General features: G+C 40.5%; 59 non-coding genes and 22 pseudogenes across 59 annotated transcripts; all 81 read left to right on the top strand.

The window, feature by feature from the left end:
• The first annotated feature begins 449 nt into the window (after nucleotides 1-449).
• LOC149636036 (5S ribosomal RNA) lies at nucleotides 450-568 on the top strand. The gene has a single exon (XR_016373185.1). It is a non-coding gene; the product is annotated as a 5S ribosomal RNA (ribosomal RNA).
• A 139-nt stretch (nucleotides 569-707) lies between these two features.
• Nucleotides 708-826, top strand: LOC149636037 (5S ribosomal RNA). The gene has a single exon (XR_016373096.1). It is a non-coding gene; the product is annotated as a 5S ribosomal RNA (ribosomal RNA).
• Nucleotides 827-958: 132 nt separating this feature from the next.
• On the top strand, nucleotides 959-1,077 carry LOC149636038 (5S ribosomal RNA). The gene has a single exon (XR_016372567.1). It is a non-coding gene; the product is annotated as a 5S ribosomal RNA (ribosomal RNA).
• Nucleotides 1,078-1,204: 127 nt separating this feature from the next.
• On the top strand, nucleotides 1,205-1,323 carry LOC149636039 (5S ribosomal RNA). Its single transcript, XR_016373455.1, has one exon. It is a non-coding gene; the product is annotated as a 5S ribosomal RNA (ribosomal RNA).
• A 131-nt stretch (nucleotides 1,324-1,454) lies between these two features.
• On the top strand, nucleotides 1,455-1,573 carry LOC149636040 (5S ribosomal RNA; annotated as a pseudogene).
• A 130-nt stretch (nucleotides 1,574-1,703) lies between these two features.
• Nucleotides 1,704-1,822, top strand: LOC149636041 (5S ribosomal RNA; annotated as a pseudogene).
• Nucleotides 1,823-1,952: 130 nt separating this feature from the next.
• Nucleotides 1,953-2,071, top strand: LOC149636042 (5S ribosomal RNA). The gene has a single exon (XR_016372505.1). It is a non-coding gene; the product is annotated as a 5S ribosomal RNA (ribosomal RNA).
• Nucleotides 2,072-2,202: 131 nt separating this feature from the next.
• On the top strand, nucleotides 2,203-2,321 carry LOC149636043 (5S ribosomal RNA). Its single transcript, XR_016372827.1, has one exon. It is a non-coding gene; the product is annotated as a 5S ribosomal RNA (ribosomal RNA).
• Nucleotides 2,322-2,451: 130 nt separating this feature from the next.
• Nucleotides 2,452-2,570, top strand: LOC149636044 (5S ribosomal RNA). The gene has a single exon (XR_016373457.1). It is a non-coding gene; the product is annotated as a 5S ribosomal RNA (ribosomal RNA).
• A 130-nt stretch (nucleotides 2,571-2,700) lies between these two features.
• LOC149636045 (5S ribosomal RNA) lies at nucleotides 2,701-2,819 on the top strand (annotated as a pseudogene).
• Nucleotides 2,820-2,949: 130 nt separating this feature from the next.
• Nucleotides 2,950-3,068, top strand: LOC149636046 (5S ribosomal RNA). The gene has a single exon (XR_016373187.1). It is a non-coding gene; the product is annotated as a 5S ribosomal RNA (ribosomal RNA).
• A 130-nt stretch (nucleotides 3,069-3,198) lies between these two features.
• On the top strand, nucleotides 3,199-3,317 carry LOC149636047 (5S ribosomal RNA; annotated as a pseudogene).
• A 130-nt stretch (nucleotides 3,318-3,447) lies between these two features.
• Nucleotides 3,448-3,566, top strand: LOC149636048 (5S ribosomal RNA). Its single transcript, XR_016373188.1, has one exon. It is a non-coding gene; the product is annotated as a 5S ribosomal RNA (ribosomal RNA).
• Nucleotides 3,567-3,696: 130 nt separating this feature from the next.
• LOC149636049 (5S ribosomal RNA) lies at nucleotides 3,697-3,815 on the top strand. Its single transcript, XR_016372506.1, has one exon. It is a non-coding gene; the product is annotated as a 5S ribosomal RNA (ribosomal RNA).
• A 139-nt stretch (nucleotides 3,816-3,954) lies between these two features.
• LOC149636050 (5S ribosomal RNA) lies at nucleotides 3,955-4,073 on the top strand. The gene has a single exon (XR_016373458.1). It is a non-coding gene; the product is annotated as a 5S ribosomal RNA (ribosomal RNA).
• A 130-nt stretch (nucleotides 4,074-4,203) lies between these two features.
• Nucleotides 4,204-4,322, top strand: LOC149636051 (5S ribosomal RNA). Its single transcript, XR_016372770.1, has one exon. It is a non-coding gene; the product is annotated as a 5S ribosomal RNA (ribosomal RNA).
• A 130-nt stretch (nucleotides 4,323-4,452) lies between these two features.
• Nucleotides 4,453-4,571, top strand: LOC149636052 (5S ribosomal RNA). The gene has a single exon (XR_016373189.1). It is a non-coding gene; the product is annotated as a 5S ribosomal RNA (ribosomal RNA).
• A 130-nt stretch (nucleotides 4,572-4,701) lies between these two features.
• Nucleotides 4,702-4,820, top strand: LOC149636053 (5S ribosomal RNA; annotated as a pseudogene).
• A 130-nt stretch (nucleotides 4,821-4,950) lies between these two features.
• Nucleotides 4,951-5,069, top strand: LOC149636054 (5S ribosomal RNA). The gene has a single exon (XR_016373190.1). It is a non-coding gene; the product is annotated as a 5S ribosomal RNA (ribosomal RNA).
• Nucleotides 5,070-5,199: 130 nt separating this feature from the next.
• On the top strand, nucleotides 5,200-5,318 carry LOC149636055 (5S ribosomal RNA). The gene has a single exon (XR_016372507.1). It is a non-coding gene; the product is annotated as a 5S ribosomal RNA (ribosomal RNA).
• Nucleotides 5,319-5,457: 139 nt separating this feature from the next.
• On the top strand, nucleotides 5,458-5,576 carry LOC149636056 (5S ribosomal RNA). Its single transcript, XR_016373459.1, has one exon. It is a non-coding gene; the product is annotated as a 5S ribosomal RNA (ribosomal RNA).
• Nucleotides 5,577-5,706: 130 nt separating this feature from the next.
• LOC149636057 (5S ribosomal RNA) lies at nucleotides 5,707-5,825 on the top strand. Its single transcript, XR_016373473.1, has one exon. It is a non-coding gene; the product is annotated as a 5S ribosomal RNA (ribosomal RNA).
• Nucleotides 5,826-5,956: 131 nt separating this feature from the next.
• LOC149636058 (5S ribosomal RNA) lies at nucleotides 5,957-6,075 on the top strand (annotated as a pseudogene).
• A 132-nt stretch (nucleotides 6,076-6,207) lies between these two features.
• LOC149636059 (5S ribosomal RNA) lies at nucleotides 6,208-6,326 on the top strand. The gene has a single exon (XR_016373191.1). It is a non-coding gene; the product is annotated as a 5S ribosomal RNA (ribosomal RNA).
• A 139-nt stretch (nucleotides 6,327-6,465) lies between these two features.
• Nucleotides 6,466-6,584, top strand: LOC149636060 (5S ribosomal RNA). The gene has a single exon (XR_016372828.1). It is a non-coding gene; the product is annotated as a 5S ribosomal RNA (ribosomal RNA).
• Nucleotides 6,585-6,715: 131 nt separating this feature from the next.
• On the top strand, nucleotides 6,716-6,834 carry LOC149636061 (5S ribosomal RNA; annotated as a pseudogene).
• A 131-nt stretch (nucleotides 6,835-6,965) lies between these two features.
• LOC149636062 (5S ribosomal RNA) lies at nucleotides 6,966-7,084 on the top strand. The gene has a single exon (XR_016372707.1). It is a non-coding gene; the product is annotated as a 5S ribosomal RNA (ribosomal RNA).
• Nucleotides 7,085-7,223: 139 nt separating this feature from the next.
• On the top strand, nucleotides 7,224-7,342 carry LOC149636063 (5S ribosomal RNA). Its single transcript, XR_016372829.1, has one exon. It is a non-coding gene; the product is annotated as a 5S ribosomal RNA (ribosomal RNA).
• Nucleotides 7,343-7,473: 131 nt separating this feature from the next.
• Nucleotides 7,474-7,592, top strand: LOC149636064 (5S ribosomal RNA). The gene has a single exon (XR_016372568.1). It is a non-coding gene; the product is annotated as a 5S ribosomal RNA (ribosomal RNA).
• Nucleotides 7,593-7,722: 130 nt separating this feature from the next.
• On the top strand, nucleotides 7,723-7,841 carry LOC149636065 (5S ribosomal RNA; annotated as a pseudogene).
• Nucleotides 7,842-7,971: 130 nt separating this feature from the next.
• LOC149636066 (5S ribosomal RNA) lies at nucleotides 7,972-8,090 on the top strand. Its single transcript, XR_016372902.1, has one exon. It is a non-coding gene; the product is annotated as a 5S ribosomal RNA (ribosomal RNA).
• A 131-nt stretch (nucleotides 8,091-8,221) lies between these two features.
• LOC149636067 (5S ribosomal RNA) lies at nucleotides 8,222-8,340 on the top strand. The gene has a single exon (XR_016373193.1). It is a non-coding gene; the product is annotated as a 5S ribosomal RNA (ribosomal RNA).
• A 130-nt stretch (nucleotides 8,341-8,470) lies between these two features.
• LOC149636068 (5S ribosomal RNA) lies at nucleotides 8,471-8,589 on the top strand. The gene has a single exon (XR_016373474.1). It is a non-coding gene; the product is annotated as a 5S ribosomal RNA (ribosomal RNA).
• Nucleotides 8,590-8,720: 131 nt separating this feature from the next.
• Nucleotides 8,721-8,839, top strand: LOC149636069 (5S ribosomal RNA; annotated as a pseudogene).
• Nucleotides 8,840-8,970: 131 nt separating this feature from the next.
• Nucleotides 8,971-9,089, top strand: LOC149636070 (5S ribosomal RNA). The gene has a single exon (XR_016373195.1). It is a non-coding gene; the product is annotated as a 5S ribosomal RNA (ribosomal RNA).
• Nucleotides 9,090-9,228: 139 nt separating this feature from the next.
• On the top strand, nucleotides 9,229-9,347 carry LOC149636071 (5S ribosomal RNA). Its single transcript, XR_016372830.1, has one exon. It is a non-coding gene; the product is annotated as a 5S ribosomal RNA (ribosomal RNA).
• Nucleotides 9,348-9,478: 131 nt separating this feature from the next.
• Nucleotides 9,479-9,597, top strand: LOC149636072 (5S ribosomal RNA; annotated as a pseudogene).
• Nucleotides 9,598-9,728: 131 nt separating this feature from the next.
• On the top strand, nucleotides 9,729-9,847 carry LOC149636073 (5S ribosomal RNA). Its single transcript, XR_016372708.1, has one exon. It is a non-coding gene; the product is annotated as a 5S ribosomal RNA (ribosomal RNA).
• A 139-nt stretch (nucleotides 9,848-9,986) lies between these two features.
• LOC149636074 (5S ribosomal RNA) lies at nucleotides 9,987-10,105 on the top strand. Its single transcript, XR_016373475.1, has one exon. It is a non-coding gene; the product is annotated as a 5S ribosomal RNA (ribosomal RNA).
• Nucleotides 10,106-10,236: 131 nt separating this feature from the next.
• LOC149636075 (5S ribosomal RNA) lies at nucleotides 10,237-10,355 on the top strand (annotated as a pseudogene).
• Nucleotides 10,356-10,486: 131 nt separating this feature from the next.
• Nucleotides 10,487-10,605, top strand: LOC149636076 (5S ribosomal RNA). Its single transcript, XR_016373196.1, has one exon. It is a non-coding gene; the product is annotated as a 5S ribosomal RNA (ribosomal RNA).
• Nucleotides 10,606-10,744: 139 nt separating this feature from the next.
• Nucleotides 10,745-10,863, top strand: LOC149636077 (5S ribosomal RNA). Its single transcript, XR_016372831.1, has one exon. It is a non-coding gene; the product is annotated as a 5S ribosomal RNA (ribosomal RNA).
• A 131-nt stretch (nucleotides 10,864-10,994) lies between these two features.
• On the top strand, nucleotides 10,995-11,113 carry LOC149636078 (5S ribosomal RNA). Its single transcript, XR_016372983.1, has one exon. It is a non-coding gene; the product is annotated as a 5S ribosomal RNA (ribosomal RNA).
• A 130-nt stretch (nucleotides 11,114-11,243) lies between these two features.
• Nucleotides 11,244-11,362, top strand: LOC149636079 (5S ribosomal RNA). Its single transcript, XR_016372903.1, has one exon. It is a non-coding gene; the product is annotated as a 5S ribosomal RNA (ribosomal RNA).
• A 131-nt stretch (nucleotides 11,363-11,493) lies between these two features.
• Nucleotides 11,494-11,612, top strand: LOC149636080 (5S ribosomal RNA). Its single transcript, XR_016372508.1, has one exon. It is a non-coding gene; the product is annotated as a 5S ribosomal RNA (ribosomal RNA).
• Nucleotides 11,613-11,751: 139 nt separating this feature from the next.
• On the top strand, nucleotides 11,752-11,870 carry LOC149636081 (5S ribosomal RNA). The gene has a single exon (XR_016372509.1). It is a non-coding gene; the product is annotated as a 5S ribosomal RNA (ribosomal RNA).
• A 139-nt stretch (nucleotides 11,871-12,009) lies between these two features.
• LOC149636082 (5S ribosomal RNA) lies at nucleotides 12,010-12,128 on the top strand (annotated as a pseudogene).
• Nucleotides 12,129-12,258: 130 nt separating this feature from the next.
• LOC149636083 (5S ribosomal RNA) lies at nucleotides 12,259-12,377 on the top strand. The gene has a single exon (XR_016372904.1). It is a non-coding gene; the product is annotated as a 5S ribosomal RNA (ribosomal RNA).
• Nucleotides 12,378-12,508: 131 nt separating this feature from the next.
• On the top strand, nucleotides 12,509-12,627 carry LOC149636084 (5S ribosomal RNA). The gene has a single exon (XR_016373197.1). It is a non-coding gene; the product is annotated as a 5S ribosomal RNA (ribosomal RNA).
• Nucleotides 12,628-12,757: 130 nt separating this feature from the next.
• Nucleotides 12,758-12,876, top strand: LOC149636085 (5S ribosomal RNA). Its single transcript, XR_016373476.1, has one exon. It is a non-coding gene; the product is annotated as a 5S ribosomal RNA (ribosomal RNA).
• A 131-nt stretch (nucleotides 12,877-13,007) lies between these two features.
• LOC149636086 (5S ribosomal RNA) lies at nucleotides 13,008-13,126 on the top strand (annotated as a pseudogene).
• A 131-nt stretch (nucleotides 13,127-13,257) lies between these two features.
• Nucleotides 13,258-13,376, top strand: LOC149636087 (5S ribosomal RNA). Its single transcript, XR_016373198.1, has one exon. It is a non-coding gene; the product is annotated as a 5S ribosomal RNA (ribosomal RNA).
• Nucleotides 13,377-13,515: 139 nt separating this feature from the next.
• Nucleotides 13,516-13,634, top strand: LOC149636088 (5S ribosomal RNA). The gene has a single exon (XR_016372832.1). It is a non-coding gene; the product is annotated as a 5S ribosomal RNA (ribosomal RNA).
• Nucleotides 13,635-13,765: 131 nt separating this feature from the next.
• LOC149636089 (5S ribosomal RNA) lies at nucleotides 13,766-13,884 on the top strand (annotated as a pseudogene).
• Nucleotides 13,885-14,015: 131 nt separating this feature from the next.
• LOC149636090 (5S ribosomal RNA) lies at nucleotides 14,016-14,134 on the top strand. Its single transcript, XR_016372709.1, has one exon. It is a non-coding gene; the product is annotated as a 5S ribosomal RNA (ribosomal RNA).
• Nucleotides 14,135-14,273: 139 nt separating this feature from the next.
• LOC149636091 (5S ribosomal RNA) lies at nucleotides 14,274-14,392 on the top strand. The gene has a single exon (XR_016373477.1). It is a non-coding gene; the product is annotated as a 5S ribosomal RNA (ribosomal RNA).
• Nucleotides 14,393-14,523: 131 nt separating this feature from the next.
• Nucleotides 14,524-14,642, top strand: LOC149636092 (5S ribosomal RNA; annotated as a pseudogene).
• Nucleotides 14,643-14,773: 131 nt separating this feature from the next.
• Nucleotides 14,774-14,892, top strand: LOC149636093 (5S ribosomal RNA). The gene has a single exon (XR_016373199.1). It is a non-coding gene; the product is annotated as a 5S ribosomal RNA (ribosomal RNA).
• A 139-nt stretch (nucleotides 14,893-15,031) lies between these two features.
• Nucleotides 15,032-15,150, top strand: LOC149636094 (5S ribosomal RNA). The gene has a single exon (XR_016372833.1). It is a non-coding gene; the product is annotated as a 5S ribosomal RNA (ribosomal RNA).
• Nucleotides 15,151-15,281: 131 nt separating this feature from the next.
• On the top strand, nucleotides 15,282-15,400 carry LOC149636095 (5S ribosomal RNA). Its single transcript, XR_016372985.1, has one exon. It is a non-coding gene; the product is annotated as a 5S ribosomal RNA (ribosomal RNA).
• A 130-nt stretch (nucleotides 15,401-15,530) lies between these two features.
• On the top strand, nucleotides 15,531-15,649 carry LOC149636096 (5S ribosomal RNA). Its single transcript, XR_016372906.1, has one exon. It is a non-coding gene; the product is annotated as a 5S ribosomal RNA (ribosomal RNA).
• A 131-nt stretch (nucleotides 15,650-15,780) lies between these two features.
• Nucleotides 15,781-15,899, top strand: LOC149636097 (5S ribosomal RNA). Its single transcript, XR_016372511.1, has one exon. It is a non-coding gene; the product is annotated as a 5S ribosomal RNA (ribosomal RNA).
• Nucleotides 15,900-16,038: 139 nt separating this feature from the next.
• Nucleotides 16,039-16,157, top strand: LOC149636098 (5S ribosomal RNA). Its single transcript, XR_016372512.1, has one exon. It is a non-coding gene; the product is annotated as a 5S ribosomal RNA (ribosomal RNA).
• A 139-nt stretch (nucleotides 16,158-16,296) lies between these two features.
• On the top strand, nucleotides 16,297-16,415 carry LOC149636099 (5S ribosomal RNA; annotated as a pseudogene).
• A 130-nt stretch (nucleotides 16,416-16,545) lies between these two features.
• LOC149636100 (5S ribosomal RNA) lies at nucleotides 16,546-16,664 on the top strand (annotated as a pseudogene).
• A 130-nt stretch (nucleotides 16,665-16,794) lies between these two features.
• On the top strand, nucleotides 16,795-16,913 carry LOC149636101 (5S ribosomal RNA). The gene has a single exon (XR_016373502.1). It is a non-coding gene; the product is annotated as a 5S ribosomal RNA (ribosomal RNA).
• A 131-nt stretch (nucleotides 16,914-17,044) lies between these two features.
• LOC149636102 (5S ribosomal RNA) lies at nucleotides 17,045-17,163 on the top strand. Its single transcript, XR_016373201.1, has one exon. It is a non-coding gene; the product is annotated as a 5S ribosomal RNA (ribosomal RNA).
• A 139-nt stretch (nucleotides 17,164-17,302) lies between these two features.
• Nucleotides 17,303-17,421, top strand: LOC149636103 (5S ribosomal RNA). The gene has a single exon (XR_016372834.1). It is a non-coding gene; the product is annotated as a 5S ribosomal RNA (ribosomal RNA).
• A 130-nt stretch (nucleotides 17,422-17,551) lies between these two features.
• On the top strand, nucleotides 17,552-17,670 carry LOC149636104 (5S ribosomal RNA; annotated as a pseudogene).
• A 130-nt stretch (nucleotides 17,671-17,800) lies between these two features.
• LOC149636105 (5S ribosomal RNA) lies at nucleotides 17,801-17,919 on the top strand (annotated as a pseudogene).
• Nucleotides 17,920-18,049: 130 nt separating this feature from the next.
• On the top strand, nucleotides 18,050-18,168 carry LOC149636106 (5S ribosomal RNA). The gene has a single exon (XR_016373503.1). It is a non-coding gene; the product is annotated as a 5S ribosomal RNA (ribosomal RNA).
• Nucleotides 18,169-18,299: 131 nt separating this feature from the next.
• Nucleotides 18,300-18,418, top strand: LOC149636107 (5S ribosomal RNA; annotated as a pseudogene).
• Nucleotides 18,419-18,549: 131 nt separating this feature from the next.
• LOC149636108 (5S ribosomal RNA) lies at nucleotides 18,550-18,668 on the top strand. The gene has a single exon (XR_016373203.1). It is a non-coding gene; the product is annotated as a 5S ribosomal RNA (ribosomal RNA).
• A 139-nt stretch (nucleotides 18,669-18,807) lies between these two features.
• On the top strand, nucleotides 18,808-18,926 carry LOC149636109 (5S ribosomal RNA). The gene has a single exon (XR_016372835.1). It is a non-coding gene; the product is annotated as a 5S ribosomal RNA (ribosomal RNA).
• A 130-nt stretch (nucleotides 18,927-19,056) lies between these two features.
• Nucleotides 19,057-19,175, top strand: LOC149636110 (5S ribosomal RNA; annotated as a pseudogene).
• A 130-nt stretch (nucleotides 19,176-19,305) lies between these two features.
• On the top strand, nucleotides 19,306-19,424 carry LOC149636111 (5S ribosomal RNA). Its single transcript, XR_016373505.1, has one exon. It is a non-coding gene; the product is annotated as a 5S ribosomal RNA (ribosomal RNA).
• A 131-nt stretch (nucleotides 19,425-19,555) lies between these two features.
• On the top strand, nucleotides 19,556-19,674 carry LOC149636112 (5S ribosomal RNA; annotated as a pseudogene).
• A 132-nt stretch (nucleotides 19,675-19,806) lies between these two features.
• Nucleotides 19,807-19,925, top strand: LOC149636113 (5S ribosomal RNA). Its single transcript, XR_016373204.1, has one exon. It is a non-coding gene; the product is annotated as a 5S ribosomal RNA (ribosomal RNA).
• A 139-nt stretch (nucleotides 19,926-20,064) lies between these two features.
• LOC149636114 (5S ribosomal RNA) lies at nucleotides 20,065-20,183 on the top strand. Its single transcript, XR_016372836.1, has one exon. It is a non-coding gene; the product is annotated as a 5S ribosomal RNA (ribosomal RNA).
• Nucleotides 20,184-20,314: 131 nt separating this feature from the next.
• On the top strand, nucleotides 20,315-20,433 carry LOC149636115 (5S ribosomal RNA). The gene has a single exon (XR_016373205.1). It is a non-coding gene; the product is annotated as a 5S ribosomal RNA (ribosomal RNA).
• A 139-nt stretch (nucleotides 20,434-20,572) lies between these two features.
• LOC149636116 (5S ribosomal RNA) lies at nucleotides 20,573-20,691 on the top strand. Its single transcript, XR_016372569.1, has one exon. It is a non-coding gene; the product is annotated as a 5S ribosomal RNA (ribosomal RNA).
• The last annotated feature ends 7 nt before the right edge of the window (nucleotides 20,692-20,698 follow it).

The following is a 20,698-nucleotide window of genomic DNA, read 5'->3' on the forward strand; positions in this document are numbered from 1 at the left end:
ATAACTTTATTTTAAACGATTTAACTATTATTAATGTTAATTATTGAAGATTAAAATAATTAAAAATAATTATATTTATTTAAATATTAAAGATAAACCTCTCGTACAAAGAGAGATTATCACTGCCTCCTGTATCAACCAAGGCCCGTGCATGCGATATATTTCCTTCATTGCCTCCTATATCTACCAAGGCCCGTGCATGCGATATATTTCCTTCGTTGCCTCCTGTATCTATCAAGGCTCGTGCATTGTGATATATTTCATTCATTGCCTCCTATATATATAAAGGATGAGGGCAAAAGTGTTTTCATTGGATAATTTTGTTTATATAATCTTCTCGACACGGAGAGGTAATATTTTGGTTTTCCCAACTTGTTTATTTTTTGAAAACATGCAGAAGGGTAATTTGTCAAATTAGTTTTAAATTCGAATAACTAACTAAAGTTCTCGGCAACGGCCATATCACGCTGAAAACACCGGTTCTCGTCCGATCACCGAAGTTAAGCAGCGTCGAGCGCAGTCAGTACTTGGGAGGGAGACCACTTAGGAACACTGCGTGCCGTTGTCTTTTACAGTTTAGTTTCCTTTTTTATAATCTACCAGATATGAGAAAAGCAAACAGAGTTTCTTTTTTTTATTTTTTGAAAACATGCAGAAGGGTAATTTGTCAAATTAGTTTTAAATTCGAATAATTAACTAAAGTTCTCGCCAACGGCCATATCACGCTGAAAACACCGGTTCTCGTCCGATCACCGAAGTTAAGCAGCGTCGAGCGCAGTTAGAACTTGGGAGGGAGACCACTTAGGAACACTGCGTGCCGTTGTCTTTTACAGTGTAGTTTCCTTTTTTAAAATCCACCAGATATGAGAAAAGCAAACAGAGTTTCTTTTTTTTTCAAACATGCAGAAGGGTAATTTGTCAAATTAGTTTTAAATTCGAATAACTAACTAAAGTTCTCGGCAACGGCCATATCACGCTGAAAACACCGGTTCTCGTCCGATCACCGAAGTTAAGCAGCGTCGAGCGCAGTCAGTACTTGGGAGGGAGACCACTTAGGAACACTGCGTGCCGTTATCTTTACAGTGTAGTTTCCTTTTTTAAAATCCACCAGATATGAGAAAAGCAAACAGTTTCTTTTTTTCAAACATGCAGAAGGGTAATTTGTCAAATTAGTTTTAAATTCGAATAAGTAACTAAAGTACTCGGCAATGGCCATATCACGCTGAAAACACCGGTTCTCGTCCGATCACCGAAGTTAAGCAGCGTCGAGCGCAGTCAGTACTTGGGAGGGAGACCACTTAGGAACACTGCGTGCCGTTGTCTTTTACACTGTAGTTTCCTTTTTTAAAATCCACCAGAAATGAGAAAAGCAAACAGAGTTTCTTTTTTTTCAAACATGCAGAAGGGTAATTTGTCAAATTAGTTTTAAATTCGAATAACTAACTAAAGTTCTCGGCAACGGCCATATCACGCTGAAAACACCGGTTCTCGTCCGATCACCGAAATTAAGCAGCGTCAAGCGCATACAAAACTTGGGAGGGAGACCAATTAGGAACACTGCGTGCCGTTGTCTTTTACAGTGTAGTTTCCTTTTTTAAAATCCACCAGATATGAGAAAAGCAAACCGAGTTTCTTTTTTTCGAACATGCAGAAGGGTAATTTGTCAAATTAGTTTTAAATTCGAATAACTAACTAAAGATCTCGGCGACGACAATATAACGCTGAAAACACCGGTTCTCGTCCGATCACCGAAATTAAGCAGCGTCAAGCGCAGTCAGTACTTGGGAGGGAGAACAATTAGGAACACTGCGTGCCGTTGTCTTTTACAGTGTATTTTCCTTTTTAAAATCCACCAGATATGAGAAAAGCAAACAGAGTTTCTTTTTTTTCAAACATGCAGAAGGGTTATTTGTCAAATTAGTTTTACATTCGAATAACTAACTAAAGTTCTCGGCAACGGCCATATCACGCTGAAAACACCGGTTCTCGTCCGATCACCGAAGTTAACCAGCGTCGAGCGCAGTCAGTACTTGGGAGGGAGACCACTTAGGAACACTGCGTGCCGTTGTCTTTTACAGTTTAGTTTCCTTTTTTAAAATCTACCAGATATGAGAAAAGCAAACAGAGTTTCTTATCTTTCAAACATGCAGAAGGGTAATTTGTCAAATTAGTTTTAAATTCGAATAACTAACTAAAGTTCTCGGCAACGGCCATATCACGCTGAAAACACCGGTTCTCGTCCGATCACCGAAGTTAAGCAGCGTCGAGCGCAGTTAGAACTTGGGAGGGAGACCACTTAGGAACACTGCGTGCCGTTGTCTTTTACAGTGTAGTTTCCTTTTTTAAAATCCACCAGATATGAGAAAAGCAAACAGAGTTTCTTTTTTTCAAACATGCAGAAGGGTAATTTGTCAAATTAGTTTTAAATTCGAATAAGTAACTAAAGTTCTCGGCAATGGCCATATCACGCTGAAAACACCGGTTCTCGTCCGATCACCGAAGTTAAGCAGCGTCGAGCGCAGTCAGTACTTGGGAGGGAGACCACTTAGGAACACTGCGTGCCGTTGTCTTTTACAGTGTAGTTTCCTTTTTTAAAATCCACCAGAAATGAGAAAAGCAAACAGAGTTTCTTTTTTTCAAACATGCAGAAGGGTAATTTGTCAAATTAGTTTTAAATTCGAATAACTAACTAAAGTTCTCGGCAACGGCCATATCACGCTGGAAACAGCGGTTCTTGTCCGATCACCGAAGTTAAGCAGCATCGAGCGCAGTCAGTACTTGGGAGGGAGACCACTTAGGAACACTGCGTGCCGTTGTCTTTTACAGTGTAGTTTCCTTTTTTAAAATCCACCAGATATGAGAAAAGCAAACAGAGTTTCTTTTTTTCAAACATGCAGAAGGGTAATTTGTCAAATTAGTTTTAAATTCGAATAACTAACTAAAGTTCTCGGCAACGGCCATATCACGCTGAAAACACCGGTTCTCGTCCGATCACCGAAGTTAAGCAGCGTCGAGCGCAGTCAGTACTTGGGAGGGAGACCACTTAGGAACACTGCGTGCCGTTGTCTTTTACAGTGTAGTTTCCTTTTTTAAAATCCACCAGAAATGAGAAAAGCAAACAGAGTTTCTTTTTTTCAAACATGCAGAAGGGTAATTTGTCAAATTAGTTTTAAATTCGAATAACTAACTAAAGTTCTCGGCAACGGCCATATCACGCTGAAAACAGCGGTTCTTGTCCGATCACCGAAGTTAAGCAGCGTCGAGCGCAGTCAGTACTTGGGAGGGAGACCACTTAGGAACACTGCGTGCCGTTGTCTTTCACAGTGTAGTTTCCTTTTTTAAAATCCACCAGATATGAGAAAAGCAAACAGAGTTTCTTTTTTTCAAACATGCAGAAGGGTAATTTGTCAAATTAGTTTTAAATTCGAATAACTAACTAAAGTTCTCGGCAACGGCCATATCACGCTGAAAACACCGGTTCTCGTCCGATCACCGAAGTTAAGCAGCGTCGAGCGCAGTCAGTACTTGGGAGGGAGACCACTTAGGAACACTGCGTGCCGTTGTCTTTTACAGTGTAGTTTCCTTTTTTAAAATCCACCAGATATGAGAAAAGCAAACAGAGTTTCTTTTTTTCAAACATGCAGAAGGGTTATTTGTCAAATTAGTTTTACATTCGAATAACTAACTAAAGTTCTCGGCAACGGCCATATCACGCTGAAAACACCGGTTCTCGTCCGATCACCGAAGTTAACCAGCGTCGAGCGCAGTCAGTACTTGGGAGGGAGACCACTTAGGAACACTGCGTGCCGTTGTCTTTTACAGTTTAGTTTCCTTTTTTAAAATCTACCAGATATGAGAAAAGCAAACAGAGTTTCTTTTTTTTATTTTTTGAAAACATGCAGAAGGGTAATTTGTCAAATTAGTTTTAAATTCGAATAACTAACTAAAGTTCTCGGCAATGGCCATATCACGCTGAAAACACCGGTTCTCGTCCGATCACCGAAGTTAAGCAGCGTCGAGCGCAGTCAGTACTTGGGAGGGAGACCACTTAGGAACACTGCGTGCCGTTGTCTTTTACAGTGTAGTTTCCTTTTTTAAAATCCACCAGAAATGAGAAAAGCAAACAGAGTTTCTTTTTTTCAAACATGCAGAAGGGTAATTTGTCAAATTAGTTTTAAATTCGAATAACTAACTAAAGTTCTCGACAACGGCCATATCACGCTGAAAACACCGGTTCTCGTACGATCACCGAAGTTAAGCAGCATCGAGCGCAGTCAGTACTTGGGAGGGAGACCACTTAGGAACACTGCGTGCCGTTGTCTTTTACAGTGTAGTTTCCTTTTTTAAAATCCACCAGATATGAGAAAAGCAAACAGAGTTTCTTTTTTTCAAACATGCAGAAGGGTAATTTGTCAAATTAGTTTTAAATTCGAATAACTAACTAAAGTTCTCGGCAACGGCCATATCACGCTGAAAACACCGGTTCTCGTCCGATCACCGAAGTTAAGCAGCGTCGAGCGCAGTCAGTACTTGGGAGGGAGACCACTTAGGAACACTGCGTGCCGTTGTCTTTTACAGTGTAGTTTCCTTTTTTAAAATCCACCAGAAATGAGAAAAGCAAACAGAGTTTCTTTTTTTCAAACATGCAGAAGGGTAATTTGTCAAATTAGTTTTAAATTCGAATAACTAACTAAAGTTCTCGGCAACGGCCATATCACGCTGAAAACAGCGGTTCTTGTCCGATCACCGAAGTTAAGCAGCGTCGAGCGCAGTCAGTACTTGGGAGGGAGACCACTTAGGAACACTGCGTGCCGTTGTCTTTCACAGTGTAGTTTCCTTTTTTAAAATCCACCAGATATGAGAAAAGCAAACAGAGTTTCTTTTTTTCAAACATGCAGAAGGGTAATTTGTCAAATTAGTTTTAAATTCGAATAACTAACTAAAGTTCTCGGCAACGGCCATATCACGCTGAAAACACCGGTTCTCGTCCGATCACCGAAGTTAAGCAGCGTCGAGCGCAGTCAGTACTTGGGAGGGAGACCACTTAGGAACACTGCGTGCCGTTGTCTTTTACAGTGTAGTTTCCTTTTTTAAAATCCACCAGATATGAGAAAAGCAAACAGAGTTTCTTTTTTTCAAACATGCAGAAGGGTTATTTGTCAAATTAGTTTTACATTCGAATAACTAACTAAAGTTCTCGGCAACGGCCATATCACGCTGAAAACACCGGTTCTCGTCCGATCACCGAAGTTAACCAGCGTCGAGCGCAGTCAGTACTTGGGAGGGAGACCACTTAGGAACACTGCGTGCCGTTGTCTTTTACAGTTTAGTTTCCTTTTTTAAAATCTACCAGATATGAGAAAAGCAAACAGAGTTTCTTTTTTTTATTTTTTGAAAACATGCAGAAGGGTAATTTGTCAAATTAGTTTTAAATTCGAATAACTAACTAAAGTTCTCGGCAATGGCCATATCACGCTGAAAACACCGGTTCTCGTCCGATCACCGAAGTTAAGCAGCGTCGAGCGCAGTCAGTACTTGGGAGGGAGACCACTTAGGAACACTGCGTGCCGTTGTCTTTTACAGTGTAGTTTCCTTTTTTAAAATCCACCAGAAATGAGAAAAGCAAACAGAGTTTCTTTTTTTCAAACATGCAGAAGGGTAATTTGTCAAATTAGTTTTAAATTCGAATAACTAACTAAAGTTCTCGACAACGGCCATATCACGCTGAAAACACCGGTTCTCGTACGATCACCGAAGTTAAGCAGCGTCGAGCGCAGTCAGTACTTGGGAGGGAGACCACTTAGGAACACTGCGTGCCGTTGTCTTTTACAGTTTAGTTTCCTTTTTTAAAATCCACCAGATATGAGAAAAGCAAACAGAGTTTCTTATCTTTCAAACATGCAGAAGGGTAATTTGTCAAATTAGTTTTAACTTCGAATAACTAACTAAAGATCTCGGCGACGGCCATATCACGCTGAAAACACCGGTTCTCGTCCGATCACCGAAATTAAGCAGCGTCAAGCGCATACAAAACTTGGGAGGGAGACCAATTAGGAACACTGCGTGCCGTTGTCTTTTACAGTGTAGTTTCCTTTTTTAAAATCCACCAGATATGAGAAAAGCAAACAGAGTTTCTTTTTTTTTCAAACATGCAGAAGGGTTATTTGTCAAATTAGTTTTAAATTCGAATAACTAACTAAAGTTGTCGGCAACGGCCATATCACGCTGAAAACACCGGTTCTCGTCCGATCACCGAAGTTAAGCAGCGTCGAGCGCAGTCAGTACTTGGGAGGGAGACCACTTAGGAACACTGCGTGCCGTTGTCTTTTACAGTTTAGTTTCCTTTTTTAAAATCTACCAGATATGAGAAAAACAAACAGAGTTTCTTTTTTTTATTTTTTGAAAACATGCAGAAGGGTAATTTGTCAAATTAGTTTTAAATTCGAATAATTAACTAAAGTTCTCGGCAACGGCCATATCACGCTGAAAACACCGGTTCTCGTCCGATCACCGAAGTTAAGCAGCGTCGAGCGCAGTTAGAACTTGGGAGGGAGACCACTTAGGAACACTGCGTGCCGTTGTCTTTTACAGTTTAGTTTCCTTTTTTAAAATCCACCAGATATGAGAAAAGCAAACAGAGTTTCTTATCTTTCAAACATGCAGAAGGGTAATTTGTCAAATTAGTTTTAAATTCGAATAACTAACTAGAGATCTCGGCGACGGCCATATCACGCTGAAAACACCGGTTCTCGTCCGATCACCGAAATTAAGCAGCGTCAAGCGCATACAAAACTTGGGAGGGAGACCAATTAGGAACACTGCGTGCCGTTGTCTTTTACAGTGTAGTTTCCTTTTTTAAAATCCACCAGATATGAGAAAAGCAAACAGAGTTTCTTTTTTTTCAAACATGCAGAAGGGTTATTTGTCAAATTAGTTTTAAATTCGAATAACTAACTAAAGTTGTCGGCAACGGACATATCACGCTGAAAACACCGGTTCTCGTCCGATCACCGAAGTTAAGCAGCGTCGAGCGCAGTCAGTACTTGGGAGGGAGACCACTTAGGAACACTGCGTGCCGTTGTCTTTTACAGTTTAGTTTCCTTTTTTAAAATCTACCAGATATGAGAAAAACAAACAGAGTTTCTTTTTTTTATTTTTTGAAAACATGCAGAAGGGTAATTTGTCAAATTAGTTTTAAATTCGAATAATTAACTAAAGTTCTCGGCAACGGCCATATCACGCTGAAAACACCGGTTCTCGTCCGATCACCGAAGTTAAGCAGCGTCGAGCGCAGTTAGAACTTGGGAGGGAGACCACTTAGGAACACTGCGTGCCGTTGTCTTTTACAGTGTAGTTTCCTTTTTTAAAATCCACCAGATATGAGAAAAGCAAACAGAGTTTCTTTTTTTTCAAACATGCAGAAGGGTAATTTGTCAAATTAGTTTTAAGTTCGAATAACTAACTAAAGTTCTCGGCAACGGCCATATCACGCTGAAAACACCGGTTCTCGTCCGATCACCGAAGTTAAGCAGCGTCGAGCGCAGTCAGTACTTGGGAGGGAGACCACTTAGGAACACTGCGTGCCGTTATCTTTTACAGTGTAGTTTCCTTTTTTAAAATCCACCAGAAATGAGAAAAGCAAACAGAGTTTCTTTTTTTCAAACATGCAGAAGGGTAATTTGTCAAATTAGTTTTAAATTCGAATAACTAACTAAAGTTCTCGGCAACGGCCATATCACGCTGAAAACAGCGGTTCTTGTCCGATCACCGAAGTTAAGCAGCGTCGAGCGCAGTCAGTACTTGGGAGGGAGACCACTTAGGAACACTGCGTGCCGTTGTCTTTTACAGTGTAGTTTCCTTTTTTAAAATCCACCAGATATGAGAAAAGCAAACAGAGTTTCTTTTTTTCAAACATGCAGAAGGGTAATTTGTCAAATTAGTTTTAAATTCGAATAACTAACTAAAGTTCTCGGCAACGGCCATATCACGCTGAAAACACCGGTTCTCGTCCGATCACCGAAGTTAAGCAGCGTCGAGCGCAGTCAGTACTTGGGAGGGAGACCACTTAGGAACACTGCGTGCCTTTGTCTTTTACAGTGTAGTTTCCTTTTTTAAAATCCACCAGATATGAGAAAAGCAAACAGAGTTTCTTTTTTTTCAAACATGCAGAAGGGTTATTTGTCAAATTAGTTTTACATTCGAATAACTAACTAAAGTTCTCGGCAACGGCCATATCACGCTGAAAACACCGGTTCTCGTCCGATCACCGAAGTTAAGCAGCGTCGAGCGCAGTCAGTACTTGGGAGGGAGACCACTTAGGAACACTGCGTGCCGTTGTCTTTTACAGTGTAGTTTCCTTTTTTAAAATCCACCAGAAATGAGAAAAGCAAACAGAGTTTCTTTTTTTCAAACATGCAGAAGGGTAATTTGTCAAATTAGTTTTAAATTCGAATAACTAACTAAAGTTCTCGACAACGGCCATATCACGCTGAAAACACCGGTTCTCGTACGATCACCGAAGTTAAGCAGCGTCGAGCGCAGTCAGTACTTGGGAGGGAGACCACTTAGGAACACTGCGTGCCGTTGTCTTTTACAGTTTAGTTTCCTTTTTTAAAATCCACCAGATATGAGAAAAGCAAACAGAGTTTCTTATCTTTCAAACATGCAGAAGGGTAATTTGTCAAATTAGTTTTAACTTCGAATAACTAACTAAAGATCTCGGCGACGGCCATATCACGCTGAAAACACCGGTTCTCGTCCGATCACCGAAATTAAGCAGCGTCAAGCGCATACAAAACTTGGGAGGGAGACCAATTAGGAACACTGCGTGCCGTTGTCTTTTACAGTGTAGTTTCCTTTTTTAAAATCCACCAGATATGAGAAAAGCAAACAGAGTTTCTTTTTTTTCAAACATGCAGAAGGGTTATTTGTCAAATTAGTTTTAAATTCGAATAACTAACTAAAGTTGTCGGCAACGGCCATATCACGCTGAAAACACCGGTTCTCGTCCGATCACCGAAGTTAAGCAGCGTCGAGCGCAGTCAGTACTTGGGAGGGAGACCACTTAGGAACACTGCGTGCCGTTGTCTTTTACAGTTTAGTTTCCTTTTTTAAAATCTACCAGATATGAGAAAAACAAACAGAGTTTCTTTTTTTTATTTTTTGAAAACATGCAGAAGGGTAATTTGTCAAATTAGTTTTAAATTCGAATAATTAACTAAAGTTCTCGGCAACGGCCATATCACGCTGAAAACACCGGTTCTCGTCCGATCACCGAAGTTAAGCAGCGTCGAGCGCAGTTAGAACTTGGGAGGGAGACCACTTAGGAACACTGCGTGCCGTTGTCTTTTACAGTTTAGTTTCCTTTTTTAAAATCCACCAGATATGAGAAAAGCAAACAGAGTTTCTTATCTTTCAAACATGCAGAAGGGTAATTTGTCAAATTAGTTCTAAATTCGAATAACTAACTAGAGATCTCGGCGACGGCCATATCACGCTGAAAACACCGGTTCTCGTCCGATCACCGAAATTAAGCAGCGTCAAGCGCATACAAAACTTGGGAGGGAGACCAATTAGGAACACTGCGTGCCGTTGTCTTTTACAGTGTAGTTTCCTTTTTTAAAATCCACCAGATATGAGAAAAGCAAACAGAGTTTCTTTTTTTTCAAACATGCAGAAGGGTTATTTGTCAAATTAGTTTTAAATTCGAATAACTAACTAAAGTTGTCGGCAACGGACATATCACGCTGAAAACACCGGTTCTCGTCCGATCACCGAAGTTAAGCAGCGTCGAGCGCAGTCAGTACTTGGGAGGGAGACCACTTAGGAACACTGCGTGCCGTTGTCTTTTACAGTTTAGTTTCCTTTTTTAAAATCTACCAGATATGAGAAAAACAAACAGAGTTTCTTTTTTTTATTTTTTGAAAACATGCAGAAGGGTAATTTGTCAAATTAGTTTTAAATTCGAATAACTAACTAAAGTTCTCGACAACGGCCATATCACGCTGAAAACACCGGTTCTCGTACGATCACCGAAGTTAAGCAGCGTCGAGCGCAGTCAGTACTTGGGAGGGAGACCACTTAGGAACACTGCGTGCCGTTGTCTTTTACAGTTTAGTTTCCTTTTTTAAAATCCACCAGATATGAGAAAAGCAAACAGAGTTTCTTATCTTTCAAACATGCAGAAGGGTAATTTGTCAAATTAGTTTTAACTTCGAATAACTAACTAAAGATCTCGGCGACGGCCATATCACGCTGAAAACACCGGTTCTCGTCCGATCACCGAAATTAAGCAGCGTCAAGCGCATACAAAACTTGGGAGGGAGACCAATTAGGAACACTGCGTGCCGTTGTCTTTTACAGTGTAGTTTCCTTTTTTAAAATCCACCAGATATGAGAAAAGCAAACAGAGTTTCTTTTTTTTCAAACATGCAGAAGGGTTATTTGTCAAATTAGTTTTAAATTCGAATAACTAACTAAAGTTGTCGGCAACGGCCATATCACGCTGAAAACACCGGTTCTCGTCCGATCACCGAAGTTAAGCAGCGTCGAGCGCAGTCAGTACTTGGGAGGGAGACCACTTAGGAACACTGCGTGCCGTTGTCTTTTACAGTTTAGTTTCCTTTTTTAAAATCTACCAGATATGAGAAAAACAAACAGAGTTTCTTTTTTTTATTTTTTGAAAACATGCAGAAGGGTAATTTGTCAAATTAGTTTTAAATTCGAATAATTAACTAAAGTTCTCGGCAACGGCCATATCACGCTGAAAACACCGGTTCTCGTCCGATCACCGAAGTTAAGCAGCGTCGAGCGCAGTTAGAACTTGGGAGGGAGACCACTTAGGAACACTGCGTGCCGTTGTCTTTTACAGTTTAGTTTCCTTTTTTAAAATCCACCAGATATGAGAAAAGCAAACAGAGTTTCTTATCTTTCAAACATGCAGAAGGGTAATTTGTCAAATTAGTTTTAAATTCGAATAACTAACTAGAGATCTCGGCGACGGCCATATCACGCTGAAAACACCGGTTCTCGTCCGATCACCGAAGTTAAGCAGCGTCGAGCGCAGTTAGAACTTGGGAGGGAGACCACTTAGGAACACTGCGTGCCGTTGTCTTTTACAGTGTAGTTTCCTTTTTTAAAATCCACCAGATATGAGAAAAGCAAACAGAGTTTCTTTTTTTCAAACATGCAGAAGGGTAATTTGTCAAATTAGTTTTAAATTCGAATAACTAACTAAAGTTCTCGGCAACGGCCATATCACGCTGAAAACACCGGTTCTCGTCCGATCACCGAAGTTAAGCAGCGTCGAGCGCAGTCAGTACTTGGGAGGGAGACCACTTAGGAACACTGCGTGCCTTTGTCTTTTACAGTGTAGTTTCCTTTTTTAAAATCCACCAGATATGAGAAAAGCAAACAGAGTTTCTTTTTTTTCAAACATGCAGAAGGGTTATTTGTCAAATTAGTTTTACATTCGAATAACTAACTAAAGTTCTCGGCAACGGCCATATCACGCTGAAAACACCGGTTCTCGTCCGATCACCGAAGTTAACCAGCGTCGAGCGCAGTCAGTACTTGGGAGGGAGACCACTTAGGAACACTGCGTGCCGTTGTCTTTTACAGTTTAGTTTCCTTTTTTAAAATCTACCAGATATGAGAAAAGCAAACAGAGTTTCTTTTTTTTATTTTTTGAAAACATGCAGAAGGGTAATTTGTCAAATTAGTTTTACATTCGAATAACTAACTAAAGTTCTCGGCAACGGCCATATCACGCTGAAAACACCGGTTCTCGTCCGATCACCGAAGTTAACCAGCGTCGAGCGCAGTCAGTACTTGGGAGGGAGACCACTTAGGAACACTGCGTGCCGTTGTCTTTTACAGTTTAGTTTCGTTTTTTAAAATCTACCAGATATGAGAAAAGCAAACAGAGTTTCTTTTTTTTATTTTTTGAAAACATGCAGAAGGGTAATTTGTCAAATTAGTTTTAAATTCGAATAACTAACTAAAGTTCTCGGCAACGGCCATATCACGCTGAAAACACCGGTTCTCGTCCGATCACCGAAGTTAAGCAGCGTCGAGCGCACTTAGAACTTGGGAGGGAGACCACTTAGGAACACTGCGTGCCGTTGTCTTTTACAGTGTAGTTTCCTTTTTTAAAATCCACCAGATATGAGAAAAGCAAACAGAGTTCCTTTTTTTCAAACATGCAGAAGGGTAATTTGTCAAATTAGTTTTAAATTCGAATAAGTAACTAAAGTTCTCGGCAACGGCCATATCACGCTGAAAACACCGGTTCTCGTCCGATCACCGAAGTTAAGCAGCGTCGAGCGCAGTCAGTACTTGGGAGGGAGACCACTTAGGAACACTGCGTGCCTTTGTCTTTTACAGTGTAGTTTCCTTTTTTAAAATCCACCAGATATGAGAAAAGCAAACAGAGTTTCTTTTTTTTCAAACATGCAGAAGGGTTATTTGTCAAATTAGTTTTACATTCGAATAACTAACTAAAGTTCTCGGCAACGGCCATATCACGCTGAAAACACCGGTTCTCGTCCGATCACCGAAGTTAAGCAGCGTCGAGCGCAGTCAGTACTTGGGAGGGAGACCACTTAGGAACACTGCGTGCCGTTGTCTTTTACAGTGTAGTTTCCTTTTTTAAAATCCACCAGAAATGAGAAAAGCAAACAGAGTTTCTTTTTTTCAAACATGCAGAAGGGTAATTTGTCAAATTAGTTTTAAATTCGAATAACTAACTAAAGTTCTCGACAACGGCCATATCACGCTGAAAACACCGGTTCTCGTACGATCACCGAAGTTAAGCAGCGTCGAGCGCAGTCAGTACTTGGGAGGGAGACCACTTAGGAACACTGCGTGCCGTTGTCTTTTACAGTTTAGTTTCCTTTTTTAAAATCCACCAGATATGAGAAAAGCAAACAGAGTTTCTTATCTTTCAAACATGCAGAAGGGTAATTTGTCAAATTAGTTTTAACTTCGAATAACTAACTAAAGATCTCGGCGACGGCCATATCACGCTGAAAACACCGGTTCTCGTCCGATCACCGAAATTAAGCAGCGTCAAGCGCATACAAAACTTGGGAGGGAGACCAATTAGGAACACTGCGTGCCGTTGTCTTTTACAGTGTAGTTTCCTTTTTTAAAATCCACCAGATATGAGAAAAGCAAACAGAGTTTCTTTTTTTTCAAACATGCAGAAGGGTTATTTGTCAAATTAGTTTTAAATTCGAATAACTAACTAAAGTTGTCGGCAACGGCCATATCACGCTGAAAACACCGGTTCTCGTCCGATCACCGAAGTTAAGCAGCGTCGAGCGCAGTCAGTACTTGGGAGGGAGACCACTTAGGAACACTGCGTGCCGTTGTCTTTTACAGTTTAGTTTCCTTTTTTAAAATCTACCAGATATGAGAAAAACAAACAGAGTTTCTTTTTTTTATTTTTTGAAAACATGCAGAAGGGTAATTTGTCAAATTAGTTTTAAATTCGAATAATTAACTAAAGTTCTCGGCAACGGCCATATCACGCTGAAAACACCGGTTCTCGTCCGATCACCGAAGTTAAGCAGCGTCGAGCGCAGTTAGAACTTGGGAGGGAGACCACTTAGGAACACTGCGTGCCGTTGTCTTTTACAGTTTAGTTTCCTTTTTTAAAATCCACCAGATATGAGAAAAGCAAACAGAGTTTCTTATCTTTCAAACATGCAGAAGGGTAATTTGTCAAATTAGTTCTAAATTCGAATAACTAACTAGAGATCTCGGCGACGGCCATATCACGCTGAAAACACCGGTTCTCGTCCGATCACCGAAATTAAGCAGCGTCAAGCGCATACAAAACTTGGGAGGGAGACCAATTAGGAACACTGCGTGCCGTTGTCTTTTACAGTGTAGTTTCCTTTTTTAAAATCCACCAGATATGAGAAAAGCAAACAGAGTTTCTTTTTTTTCAAACATGCAGAAGGGTTATTTGTCAAATTAGTTTTAAATTCGAATAACTAACTAAAGTTGTCGGCAACGGACATATCACGCTGAAAACACCGGTTCTCGTCCGATCACCGAAGTTAAGCAGCGTCGAGCGCAGTCAGTACTTGGGAGGGAGACCACTTAGGAACACTGCGTGCCGTTGTCTTTTACAGTTTAGTTTCCTTTTTTAAAATCTACCAGATATGAGAAAAACAAACAGAGTTTCTTTTTTTTATTTTTTGAAAACATGCAGAAGGGTAATTTGTCAAATTAGTTTTAAATTCGAATAACTAACTAAAGTTCTCGACAACGGCCATATCACGCTGAAAACACCGGTTCTCGTACGATCACCGAAGTTAAGCAGCGTCGAGCGCAGTCAGTACTTGGGAGGGAGACCACTTAGGAACACTGCGTGCCGTTGTCTTTTACAGTTTAGTTTCCTTTTTTAAAATCCACCAGATATGAGAAAAGCAAACAGAGTTTCTTATCTTTCAAACATGCAGAAGGGTAATTTGTCAAATTAGTTTTAACTTCGAATAACTAACTAAAGATCTCGGCGACGGCCATATCACGCTGAAAACACCGGTTCTCGTCCGATCACCGAAATTAAGCAGCGTCAAGCGCATACAAAACTTGGGAGGGAGACCAATTAGGAACACTGCGTGCCGTTGTCTTTTACAGTGTAGTTTCCTTTTTTAAAATCCACCAGATATGAGAAAAGCAAACAGAGTTTCTTTTTTTTCAAACATGCAGAAGGGTTATTTGTCAAATTAGTTTTAAATTCGAATAACTAACTAAAGTTGTCGGCAACGGCCATATCACGCTGAAAACACCGGTTCTCGTCCGATCACCGAAGTTAAGCAGCGTCGAGCGCAGTCAGTACTTGGGAGGGAGACCACTTAGGAACACTGCGTGCCGTTGTCTTTTACAGTTTAGTTTCCTTTTTTAAAATCTACCAGATATGAGAAAAACAAACAGAGTTTCTTTTTTTTATTTTTTGAAAACATGCAGAAGGGTAATTTGTCAAATTAGTTTTAAATTCGAATAATTAACTAAAGTTCTCGGCAACGGCCATATCACGCTGAAAACACCGGTTCTCGTCCGATCACCGAAGTTAAGCAGCGTCGAGCGCAGTTAGAACTTGGGAGGGAGACCACTTAGGAACACTGCGTGCCGTTGTCTTTTACAGTTTAGTTTCCTTTTTTAAAATCCACCAGATATGAGAAAAGCAAACAGAGTTTCTTATCTTTCAAACATGCAGAAGGGTAATTTGTCAAATTAGTTTTAAATTCGAATAACTAACTAGAGATCTCGGCGACGGCCATATCACGCTGAAAACACCGGTTCTCGTCCGATCACCGAAGTTAAGCAGCGTCGAGCGCAGTTAGAACTTGGGAGGGAGACCACTTAGGAACACTGCGTGCCGTTGTCTTTTACAGTGTAGTTTCCTTTTTTAAAATCCACCAGATATGAGAAAAGCAAACAGAGTTTCTTTTTTTCAAACATGCAGAAGGGTAATTTGTCAAATTAGTTTTAAATTCGAATAACTAACTAAAGTTCTCGGCAACGGCCATATCACGCTGAAAACACCGGTTCTCGTCCGATCACCGAAGTTAAGCAGCGTCGAGCGCAGTCAGTACTTGGGAGGGAGACCACTTAGGAACACTGCGTGCCTTTGTCTTTTACAGTGTAGTTTCCTTTTTTAAAATCCACCAGATATGAGAAAAGCAAACAGAGTTTCTTTTTTTTCAAACATGCAGAAGGGTTATTTGTCAAATTAGTTTTACATTCGAATAACTAACTAAAGTTCTCGGCAACGGCCATATCACGCTGAAAACACCGGTTCTCGTCCGATCACCGAAGTTAACCAGCGTCGAGCGCAGTCAGTACTTGGGAGGGAGACCACTTAGGAACACTGCGTGCCGTTGTCTTTTACAGTTTAGTTTCCTTTTTTAAAATCTACCAGATATGAGAAAAGCAAACAGAGTTTCTTTTTTTTATTTTTTGAAAACATGCAGAAGGGTAATTTGTCAAATTAGTTTTACATTCGAATAACTAACTAAAGTTCTCGGCAACGGCCATATCACGCTGAAAACACCGGTTCTCGTCCGATCACCGAAGTTAACCAGCGTCGAGCGCAGTCAGTACTTGGGAGGGAGACCACTTAGGAACACTGCGTGCCGTTGTCTTTTACAGTTTAGTTTCGTTTTTTAAAATCTACCAGATATGAGAAAAGCAAACAGAGTTTCTTTTTTTTATTTTTTGAAAACATGCAGAAGGGTAATTTGTCAAATTAGTTTTAAATTCGAATAACTAACTAAAGTTCTCGGCAACGGCCATATCACGCTGAAAACACCGGTTCTCGTCCGATCACCGAAGTTAAGCAGCGTCGAGCGCACTTAGAACTTGGGAGGGAGACCACTTAGGAACACTGCGTGCCGTTGTCTTTTACAGTGTAGTTTCCTTTTTTAAAATCCACCAGATATGAGAAAAGCAAACAGAGTTTCTTTTTTTCAAACATGCAGAAGTGTAATTTGTCAAATTAGTTTTAAATTCGAATAACTAACTAAAGTTCTCGGCAACGGCCATATCACGCTGAAAACAGCGGTTCTTGTCCGATCACCGAAGTTAAGCAGCGTCGAGCGCAGTCAGTACTTGGGAGGGAGACCACTTAGGAACACTGCGTGCCGTTGTCTTTTACAGTGTAGTTTCCTTTTTTAAAATCCACCAGATATGAGAGAAGCAAACAGAGTTTCTTTTTTTCAAACATGCAGAAGGGTTATTTGTCAAATTAGTTTTAAATTCGAATAACTAACTAAAGTTCTCGGCAACGGCCATATCACGCTGAAAACACCGGTTCTCGTACGATCACCGAAGTTAAGCAGCGTCGAGCGCAGTCAGTACTTGGGAGGGAGACCACTTAGGAACACTGCGTGCCGTTGTCTTTTACAGTTTAGTTTCCTTTTTTAAAATCCACCAGATATGAGAAAAGCAAACAGAGTTTCTTTTTTTTCAAACATGCAGAAGGGTTATTTGTCAAATTAGTTTTAAATTCGAATAACTAACTAAAGTTGTCGGCAACGGCCATATCACGCTGAAAACACCGGTTCTCGTCCGATCACCGAAGTTAAGCAGCGTCGAGCGCAGTCAGTACTTGGGAGGGAGACCACTTAGGAACACTGCGTGCCGTTGTCTTTTACAGTTTAGTTTCCTTTTTTAAAATCTACCAGATATGAGAAAAACAAACAGAGTTTATTTTTTTTATTTTTTGAAAACATGCAGAAGGGTAATTTGTCAAATTAGTTTTAAATTCGAATAATTAACTAAAGTTCTCGGCAACGGCCATATCACGCTGAAAACACCGGTTCTCGTCCGATCACCGAAGTTAAGCAGCGTCGAGCGCAGTTAGAACTTGGGAGGGAGACCACTTAGGAACACTGCGTGCCGTTGTCTTTTACAGTGTAGTTTCCTTTTTTAAAATCCACCAGAAATGAGAAAAGCAAACAGAGTTTCTTTTTTTCAAACATGCAGAAGGGTAATTTGTCAAATTAGTTTTAAATTCGAATAACTAACTAAAGTTCTCGGCAACGGCCATATCACGCTGAAAACAGCGGTTCTTGTCCGATCACCGAAGTTAAGCAGCGTCGAGCGCAGTCAGTACTTGGGAGGGAGACCACTTAGGAACACTGCGTGCCGTTGTCTTTTACAGTGTAGTTTCCTTTTTTAAAATCCACCAGATATGAGAAAAGCAAACAGAGTTTCTTTTTTTCAAACATGCAGAAGGGTAATTTGTCAAATTAGTTTTAAATTCGAATAACTAACTAAAGTTCTCGGCAACGGCCATATCACGCTGAAAACAGCGGTTCTTGTCCGATCACCGAAGTTAAGCAGCGTCGAGCGCAGTCAGTACTTGGGAGGGAGACCACTTAGGAACACTGCGTGCCGTTGTCTTTTACAGTGTAGTTTCCTTTTTTAAAATCCACCAGATATGAGAAAAGCAAACAGAGTTTCTTTTTTTCAAACATGCAGAAGGGTAATTTGTCAAATTAGTTTTAAATTCGAATAACTAACTAAAGTTCTCGGCAACGGCCATATCACGCTGAAAACACCGGTTCTCGTACGATCACCGAAGTTAAGCAGCGTCGAGCGCAGTCAGTACTTGGGAGGGAGACCACTTAGGAACACTGCGTGCCGTTGTCTTTTACAGTTTAGTTTCCTTTTTTAAAATCCACCAGATATGAGAAAAGCAAACAGAGTTTCTTATCTTTCAAACATGCAGAAGGGTAATTTGTCAAATTAGTTTTAACTTCGAATAACTAACTAAAGATCTCGGCGACGGCCATATCACGCTGAAAACACCGGTTCTCGTCCGATCACCGAAATTAAGCAGCGTCAAGCGCATACAAAACTTGGGAGGGAGACCAATTAGGAACACTGCGTGCCGTTGTCTTTTACAGTGTAGTTTCCTTTTTTAAAATCCACCAGATATGAGAAAAGCAAACAGAGTTTCTTTTTTTTCAAACATGCAGAAGGGTTATTTGTCAAATTAGTTTTAAATTCGAATAATTAACTAAAGTTCTCGGCAACGGCCATATCACGCTGAAAACACCGGTTCTCGTCCGATCACCGAAGTTAAGCAGCGTCGAGCGCAGTCAGTACTTGGGAGGGAGACCACTTAGGAACACTGCGTGCCGTTGTCTTTTACAGTTTAGTTTCCTTTTTTAAAATCTACCAGATATGAGAAAAACAAACAGAGTTTATTTTTTTTATTTTTTGAAAACATGCAGAAGGGTAATTTGTCAAATTAGTTTTAAATTCGAATAATTAACTAAAGTTCTCGGCAACGGCCATATCACGCTGAAAACACCGGTTCTCGTCCGATCACCGAAGTTAAGCAGCGTCGAGCGCAGTTAGAACTTGGGAGGGAGACCACTTAGGAACACTGCGTGCCGTTGTCTTTTACACTGTAGTTTCCTGTTTTAAAATCCACCAGAAATGAGAAAAGCAAACAGAGTTTCTTTTTTTCAAACATGCAGAAGGGTAATTTGTCAAATTAGTTTTAAATTCGAATAACTAACTAAAGTTCTCGGCAACGGCCATATCACGCTGAAAACAGCGGTTCTTGTCCGATCACCGAAGTTAAGCAGCGTCGAGCGCAGTCAGTACTTGGGAGGGAGACCACTTAGGAACACTGCGTGCCGTTGTCTTTTACAGTGTAGTTTCCTTTTTTAAAATCCACCAGATATGAGAAAAGCAAACAGAGTTTCTTTTTTTCAAACATGCAGAAGGGTAATTTGTCAAATTAGTTTTAAATTCGAATAACTAACTAAAGTTCTCGGCAACGGCCATATCACGCTGAAAACACCGGTTCTCGTACGATCACCGAAGTTAAGCAGCGTCGAGCGCAGTCAGTACTTGGGAGGGAGACCACTTAGGAACACTGCGTGCCGTTGTCTTTTACAGTTTAGTTTCCTTTTTTAAAATCCACCAGATATGAGAAAAGCAAACAGAGTTTCTTATCTTTCAAACATGCAGAAGGGTAATTTGTCAAATTAGTTTTAACTTCGAATAACTAACTAAAGATCTCGGCGACGGCCATATCACGCTGAAAACACCGGTTCTCGTCCGATCACCGAAATTAAGCAGCGTCAAGCGCATACAAAACTTGGGAGGGAGACCAATTAGGAACACTGCGTGCCGTTGTCTTTTACAGTGTAGTTTCCTTTTTTAAAATCCACCAGATATGAGAAAAGCAAACAGAGTTTCTTTTTTTTTCAAACATGCAGAAGGGTTATTTGTCAAATTAGTTTTAAATTCGAATAACTAACTAAAGTTGTCGGCAACGGCCATATCACGCTGAAAACACCGGTTCTCGTCCGATCACCGAAGTTAAGCAGCGTCGAGCGCAGTCAGTACTTGGGAGGGAGACCACTTAGGAACACTGCGTGCCGTTGTCTTTTACAGTTTAGTTTCCTTTTTTAAAATCTACCAGATATGAGAAAAACAAACAGAGTTTCTTTTTTTTATTTTTTGAAAACATGCAGAAGGGTAATTTGTCAAATTAGTTTTAAATTCGAATAATTAACTAAAGTTCTCGGCAACGGCCATATCACGCTGAAAACACCGGTTCTCGTCCGATCACCGAAGTTAAGCAGCGTCGAGCGCAGTTAGAACTTGGGAGGGAGACCACTTAGGAACACTGCGTGCCGTTGTCTTTTACAGTGTAGTTTCCTTTTTTAAAATCCACCAGATATGAGAAAAGCAAACAGAGTTTCTTTTTTTTCAAACATGCAGAAGGGTAATTTGTCAAATTAGTTTTAAATTCGAATAACTAACTAAAGTTCTCGGCAACGGCCATATCACGCTGAAAACACCGGTTCTCGTCCGATCACCGAAGTTAAGCAGCGTCGAGCGCAGTCAGTACTTGGGAGGGAGACCACTTAGGAACACTGCGTGCCGTTGTCTTTTACAGTTTAGTTTCCTTTTTTAAAATCTACCAGATATGAGAAAAACAAACAGAGTTTCTTTTTTTTATTTTTTGAAAACATGCAGAAGGGTAATTTGTCAAATTAGTTTTAAATTCGAATAATTAACTAAAGTTCTCGGCAACGGCCATATCACGCTGAAAACACCGGTTCTCGTCCGATCACCGAAGTTAAGCAGCGTCGAGCGCAGTCAGTACTTGGGAGGGAGACCACTTAGGAACACTGCGTGCCGTTATCTTTTACAG

This window comes from Phalangium opilio, unplaced genomic scaffold (assembly GCF_054372755.1).
Source record: "Phalangium opilio isolate 3A_F unplaced genomic scaffold, DU_Popi_V2 ptg000095l_1, whole genome shotgun sequence".
NCBI lineage: Eukaryota > Metazoa > Arthropoda > Arachnida > Opiliones > Phalangiidae > Phalangium > Phalangium opilio.